The sequence below is a fragment of the Myodes glareolus genome, chromosome 5, assembly GCF_982192425.1.
Source record: "Myodes glareolus chromosome 5, mMyoGla1.1, whole genome shotgun sequence".
NCBI lineage: Eukaryota > Metazoa > Chordata > Mammalia > Rodentia > Cricetidae > Myodes > Myodes glareolus.
Genome location: NC_142030.1, coordinates 95,391,995 through 95,399,310, shown reverse-complemented (window position 1 = coordinate 95,399,310; position 7,316 = coordinate 95,391,995). Strand labels below are relative to the sequence as shown.

Here is a 7,316-nt window from a genome sequence, read left to right as displayed (position 1 = left end):
ACCAGTGCTTTAGGGCTTCCTTGCTCTGTGTAGGAAGTGGATTTAAAATAATAATAAAAAAAAGAGCGGCAATCACAGCTTTAACCCCCAAACCATTTTCTGTGTGCCAGGGAGTTTCCATCGAATAAAAGACTCCTTCTGTGAGGCCCTGGATAAAAGGAATAATCCCTCTTCTGTTTGTCTTTGGCATAAATGTGGAGTTTTTCACTTGGGTGGTTTGGGGTTCTATGAGAAACCTGACAAGGAAAAGGCATCCTGGAACCTCTGGCCAGGGTCAGTGGCTGGCAGTGCCATCCTGCACTGGGAGGACAACCTGGATGAGCCCTAGTCTAAGCCCGGGTCCTAGAGTTTACACACAGGCACTGGTAATTCTGTCCTTTACACGTGTGTTCAAACGCCACGTGTCTTCATATGAGATTTCCTCAGCAAGAAGGCTCAGGGGATAAATCTCTCACTACACAGGCACAGGAACATGTGCTCAGAGTCCTAGAACATGTGTGAATCTGGACACTGTAGGACATGTGTCTGTCATTCCAGTACTCCCACAGATAGGAGGCAGAGGCAGGAGGATTCCCAGAAGCTTGCTAGCCAGTTCACCTCGCTCCCCACAGGCAACAGTGAAGAGACCCTGTCTCAAGCAAGGCAGACAATAAGGACTGACATTCTGATGTTGTCTAACTTCTAACCTCTATGTATGCTCTATGGCATGTGTGCATCCGTGCATACACACACACACACAGAGACTCAGAGAGACACACATCCACATATACAGTGAACTATCATTGTTATTCTTTTGGCCCTTTAAGGGGCAAGCCACGCCCACTCCTGGTGACCCCTGATCTCTCCCCACCATCTCGGATCACACGCTCTTTCTATTCTCCTCTTGGGATTGTGTGCATCTCCCCATTTCCCTCTCTCTGACTGGTGCTGGTGTTGTTCTTTCTGCGGAATACGAAATAGACCACGAGGTACAAACAAACCCACGTGTAGCTTTATTATAGGAAAGGGGCGTGAGGGCGGTGCAGGCTGGAAGCGGGAAGGGGGAAAAAGAGGAGGGGTACCGTGGTTCTGCCTTTTTAAAGACCAATCCAGCGTACGCATGCATCTGACGCTGCGTTCTGCGTCCCTGTTGGATTGTGGGTACCAGTAATTTTGGGAAATGAAGTCTTTTGAGTCAGGCGGACCACGCTTCACTCTGCGCCTGCGCATAGGGGCCTCCTGGGGAATGCAGTTCCTCAGGAGAATAACAGCTGGGTGTGGTTGTATACATCTGTAATTCTAGCTCTTGGGGAGTGGGCACTAAAGAATCAGGAGTTCAAGGTAACCCTCAGCCACATAAAAAGATTTCAAGATCGCCCTGAGCTACGTGAGACCTTGTCTTAAAACATTAAATAAATACACGCAAATGAAAAAAAAATCAGAAAACTGCCCATTGTCTCCCTAGTAGGACAGACAAAATCAGCGCATAGTGTAGACAGAGTGCGTCAAGGAGCCAAGCTATGGCTCCTGTCTTGTTGTTTTTCAGGTTTATGGGATGAAAAGAAATTTCTTCACACAAGGAGGGCACTCCTGGGGGAGACACTTAGCTCTTATTGGATGGCTTGTGTGGGGGAGGGGAGGTTTCTGTCACTCTAAGATCTCATTTTACAGCACGGTCTATTTCCTCGGCACAGTCTCTGCTCCTTGACTGCTATTAGCAAACCTTACTGTGTTTATTTCATAACGTGTGAAATGTCCCAGCAGATCCACAGGGTTTAGTAAAGTCCGGCAGTGACACTGTGGCCGCAGCAGAGAGAAGAGCCCAGCAAATGATCTCTGCTCTCACAATCACCATCATCGGTGGGAGATGCTCTTTTGTCAATAACATTGGTTGTAAGTAGGGATTTTTCTGCAGCAGAGTGAGTTCTATTCTACTTGGGGTGGACTGTGTATTGGGGGCGGGATGTGGAGATGTGAGTGTTAGGATCACTGGGCAGATGCAACTTCCTGAACAGTACCAGAGAATCAGAAACGAGAAAAGGGAGCCTGGCCCGCTGGTATGAACTAGTGTAGACATAGATAGAGTGTTGGAGAAAAGGGGAATGAGCGAGGGGAGAGGTGAGGGGGGTGATTATTGTGGAGGGAATAATTGCCAGGCGGAGGTAGGCACAGAGCCCTAGCTTCAGCAATACAAACTGTAACTCTATTACTTAGCACTGATGTGTGCCCACTGGCAAGTTCCTCAGTTTGTCTGACACCCAGTTCCACCATGAATAAGTTGGCTCAGTTGGTAAAACTCTTGCTGGGCAAGCAGAAGAGGCTGAGTTCGAGCCTTAGAAGCCATGAAAGAAAGCTAGGCTTGGCAGTGTGTGTCTGCAATATCAGTGCTGTGGAGGCAGAGACAAAAGGCTAGCAGGGGGTCACTGGTCAGCTAGCCTACCTACTTAGTGAGTTCCAGGCCAGGGAGAGACCTGCTTCACAACAAACAAGGAAGATGGCACCTGAGAAGGATTCCCGAAGTTCACCTCTGACCTACACAGACACACAGATACACACGCATAGACACATACAGACATATACAAACACATGTGTTTGCAAGCATGTGCAAGTGTGTGTACGTATACACATAAGGTAAAAAATACATCGGTTTGGTGAGATGGCTTAGTGAGTAACGGCGCTTGCTGCCTAGCATGATGACCTGAGGTCTGTCCCAGAGACCCTGGTGGTAGAAGGAGAGAACAATCTCCTATATGCTGTCCTTGGATCTCCACACTTGAGCGGTGACACACAGGCACACTCACAATATTAAATAAATGTAATAAAAATATAATAAAACAAAGTGGGGCTAGTTATGCCTTCCTCCAAGGATCCATAGGAAAAGCCATTAACTATTCTCTAAGTGGTTCTGTATATATCAGGGTTAACTCCACACTACCGAGCCCACCCGAGATCCTGGGCCTCAGATCACTTACAAAATCGCAGCTGACGTTGACCTACACTAGGGGAACAATATCAGATACTGAGACAGAGTAATTAACGCACAGGCATAGCTTAGTGGTAAAGTGCTTACCTTGCAAGTCCAAGGAGCTGGGTTCAGTCTCACTGCCATAGGAAACCTTCATGAGTGATACAACCAGACTAAAAACTGCCACAGGGGCAAAGTAGATGGTCCAGAGGGTGACTGACGTGCTTCTTGTGCAAGCACGAGGACCTGAGTGCTGGTCTCCAGAGTCTACTTTGTGTCTGGAACTCCAGTGCTGACAGGGCGGAGACAGGAAGGTCCCTAGGGCTCACTGGCCAGCCAGTCTCGTCCACATTACAAAGGCAAGCTTCCAATCCAGTGAGAAATGCTGTTTGAAATAAGGGGGACAGTGATATAGAAGGACACCTGATATCAACCTCAGGCTTCCACATGTATATCTATGGGTTCACATACTTGCACACACATGAACATACCCATACCCATACATATACACCCTCATGAGTTAGACACTGGCCAAATAACTGATTTCTCTACCCCAAATAGTTTGTACCTTATTTCTAGGGGTAAGGCTTAGCTAAAGGCATTTTTAGTTTTCCAGAATTTTTCTGGGTAATTCAATGATGCAGCCATAATTACACCACAGGTGTCGTGGTTGGTGACAATAGCTGGAATAGGAGAGAGCAATGACTCTGGTTCATCTAGACACGCTTCTTATGAAACAATCAGATTGGTTTTCTGAGGACTTTTCATTTTATCTCATAATTTCATCCTCAAACTGGAAAATAATGAAAACATCTGTTCTCCCTCTTTATCCAGCCAGCATCTTCATCTGCATAACTATACTAACATACATGTTGCTAAGAGACCAAGAAATACAGCAACAATTTTTTGGCTGTTTTCGGGGAATGATCTGCACATCTGTTGTTAATTTTGTGTGTATGTGTCTGTGCATGTTTTGTGTATGTGAAGATAAATGCATGCATGTGTAGGCAACTCCAAGTATCATTCCCTGTGAATGCTGTCTACCATTTTTTTTTTAAGGAACCAGAAATTTTATTTAATTCACCTTCCTTTGTTAACATTCTAAACACTATAGACCAAATTAATCTCTTTGTGACCCAGGCTTGTGATAGGAACCATCAGTAGCAAAACAGTGGCAGACCTTAGCCTATTTGTTTTTTCCGGCCCCTTCTAATCTCTAGCTGTCACCTGTCTCTTCTTGGTTAATTGTCTCTTAATCTATTCTAGCCCCTGTGAAATAGGGACCCAAAGTACTAACCTCAGTATTCTGACATTTCAAGAGACGGCCCAATGGTAAATAAGCCAAGCTCTGAGGAACCTTCCAGCTCCAGTGGTTCCCACTCTCTGGTAGAGCTCCTTCTCTGGTCCCAGCCTGAGAAACCAAGCACACAGATCTAAAGACCAAGAAAGCCTGGATGGTAAAGTGCGTGGGCTTGTGACCACCACTAGCCACATCCAGCCTCAGGGCTTCCAAGGCTCACGTCCCCTGCGGATGGTTCTTGACTGGAGACTCTAAGTTCCCCTTGCCACACCTGAAACAGTATGAAGGGCACAACAGAGGCCAAAGACAGAGTCACCAGCCCCAGTGGGACAAACATTGGTGAAGCAACTGCGAAGTTGGTGATGGTTGCTGATTGGTTGATGGTTGCTGATGAAGTTGATGATGCTCTTGGGAAAGAGGCAGGGCCTGGACCAAGGATGGCAGCTGGAAGGTGAAGGGCAGTCCTGGCTCTCGATAGCGGTAGTGATCAGGCTGGAAGGGGCCATCAATGGGCTTGCCCAGATACTGGCCTGCCTCTCAGTCAGCTTGGTCAGCTTCACATTCAGCTTGCCCAAGTGTGCTTTGGCCACCGCCTCATCCAGCCTCTCAGGCGAGAAGAGAACCCCAGTGGGGTATTTATCTGGGTGGGTCCACAGCTCAATCTGTGCCATCACCTGGTTTGTGAAGGAGTTGCTCATCATGAAGCTGGGATAGCCATGGCAGAACCCAGGTTGACCAGTTGGCCTTCAGCCAGCAGGATGATTCGGCGCCCATTCTTCAGCCAATAGCGGTCCGCTTGGAGCTTGAGGGTCACCTTCTCCATAGCATTCTCATTGAGCCACTTCACATCAATCTCCACAGTGAAGTGTCCAGCGTTACAAACAATGGCATCATCCTTCACCTGCTCAAGTGCCGGCCAAGAATGATCTCAACACAGCCTGTGGTGGTGACAAAGATGGTCTCCTTTTGGACCTCATCTGTGATGGCCACCTCATAGCCCTCCATGGCAGCTTGCAGTGCATTGATGAGGTCAATCTCAATGATGATGACTCGGGCCCCCAAACCCCTCAGGGCCTGGGCACAGCCCTTGCCCACATCACCATAGCCTGCTACCACTGCCACCTTGCCCGCAATCATCACATCTGTGGCCCGTTTGATGCCATCTATGAGGGACTCCCGGCAGCCATAAAGGTTGTCAAACTTGCTCTAGGTAACAGAATCATTGATATTGATGGCAGGTACCTTCAGTATCCCATTGGCCATCATCTTGTAAAGGTTGTGGACCCCAGTCATGGTCTCCTCATAGATGCCTGGGATGCCTGACAGAAGCTGCGGGTATTTGGTGTGGATGAGGTTACCACCATTGTCCAGAATCAGGTTGAGGGGGCCGTCTTTGAAGTGCAGTGTCTGCTCAGTGCACCACGGGCACTCTTCATCCGCCTCACCCTTCCAGGCAGACACTGGAATGCCGGCCTTGGCAAGGGCAGCTGCTGTGTGGTCCTGAGTGGAGAAGACCACCGCACCTCAGCACCCAGGGCCACGAGAGTCTCCATGAGGACAACAGTCCCCACAGTCATGTGCAGGTAGCCAGCAATGTGGGCACCCTGTGGGCACCCCGTCAGTGGCTTGGCTGTCAAGTCCATCTCCTGCATGCGCATCAAACCTGGCATCTCGTTCTCAGTTATATCCAGGGCCTTTCGTCCCCAGGCAGCCAGTCCAGTGTCCGTGACTTTGTAGGGCAGTTTATCAGACATGCTGGCGGCACTTCCGCTAGGAGTGATAAACTCAGTAAAGGGGGCCGGACTGCGCAGGACAGGGCTGCCAACATTATTTTTGAGACAGGGTTTCTTACTGGCCTGGAATTCACCAAGTGTGGGTAGGCTTGCTGGCCACCAAGCCACAGTGAGGCTATGTCTAGTACAAGATTACAAGTACACACTCCCATGCCTGAATTTCTGACATGGGTTCTGGGGATCAAACGTGGGTCCTTGGCCACCTGAGCTGTCTCCCCAGCCTCTTAGATGTCTTGTTCTTCAGCTTCATGGCTAAATGGGGGAACACCTGGCCACTTTATTTTACGAGAAACAGGAAAGGTGACATGGTGCTGTCAGGCTCTGTTGATAGAGGCAGCCTCTACCATCAGGAAGACGGTGATTAAGAGCTGAGGAGGCAGGGCTAGCCTTTGCTACTTCTCAGAGGAGGAGTAAAGAGAGGACTAAGGATTCGAGGTTCCTCACCTGCATGTTTCATAGATATTTACTTTTTTGTATGAAATATTTACTCTGAACTACGGCACGGAAGCCTTTGCTGTTTGAGGCACACAGATGTGGACGAAATGGGGCTGGTGTCCCCATGTGGGTGGAGAATTCCCTCTATGGCAGGAATGCTCGGGGACAAGGGGTCAAAGTCAATATAGGGGACAAAGTCATCTCTCTAAGTTCTCTCGTTTCTCATCCTAAGCTGGAGAAGGAGGTGCCTGTAAGCTGCCTGAGGAACTGAGGGTGGGTGGAGCCTGGGAAAGGTATTTCCCTGGGTTTGTGAGCCCTGCTTTCGGGTTCTCAGGGTGGTTCATCTTCCAGACGACTGCAGACCCGACCTCCTCCAACCAAACCCTCTAACTTGCTCCAGGTGATTTTCTTGGTACTTCAAAAGGGAACTTAGAAAAACTGCCCATATCACGTTTACATCTGAGCTGTTGCAGTTTCAGTCTGGTGTATAGAGTTAAGTCTTGTTTCCCCTCACCCCTCCCACTTTCTCGAAACAGGATCTCAAGTGCTCCAGTACGTCTGCTATGAACCGCTACATGTGATCCTCCTGCCTCCACTTCCAGGATCTGGGGTTCCGGGCATGCTCCATCATGCTCAGCGTTAGTGATATCGGGACTGGAACCCAGGGCTTCATGCATGCTGGGTGAGCACACTGCCAACCATGCTGCATTCCTAGCTCCACGCCCACCTTTTTGCTCCTTGAATTTACTTGTCTTTCTAGATTTATTTTCTTGACAGCTTGGCACATGGTACTTGACACCTGGAATCTTTCTAATGATCTCCCTGGATGGTGTACAGCTCAGCA

At 48.7% G+C, this 7,316-nt stretch overlaps 1 pseudogene; it reads right to left on the bottom strand.

The window, feature by feature from the left end:
- Nucleotides 1-4,556: 4,556 nt before the first annotated feature.
- Nucleotides 4,557-5,998, bottom strand: LOC125398350 (adenosylhomocysteinase pseudogene; annotated as a pseudogene).
- Nucleotides 5,999-7,316: the final 1,318 nt, after the last annotated feature.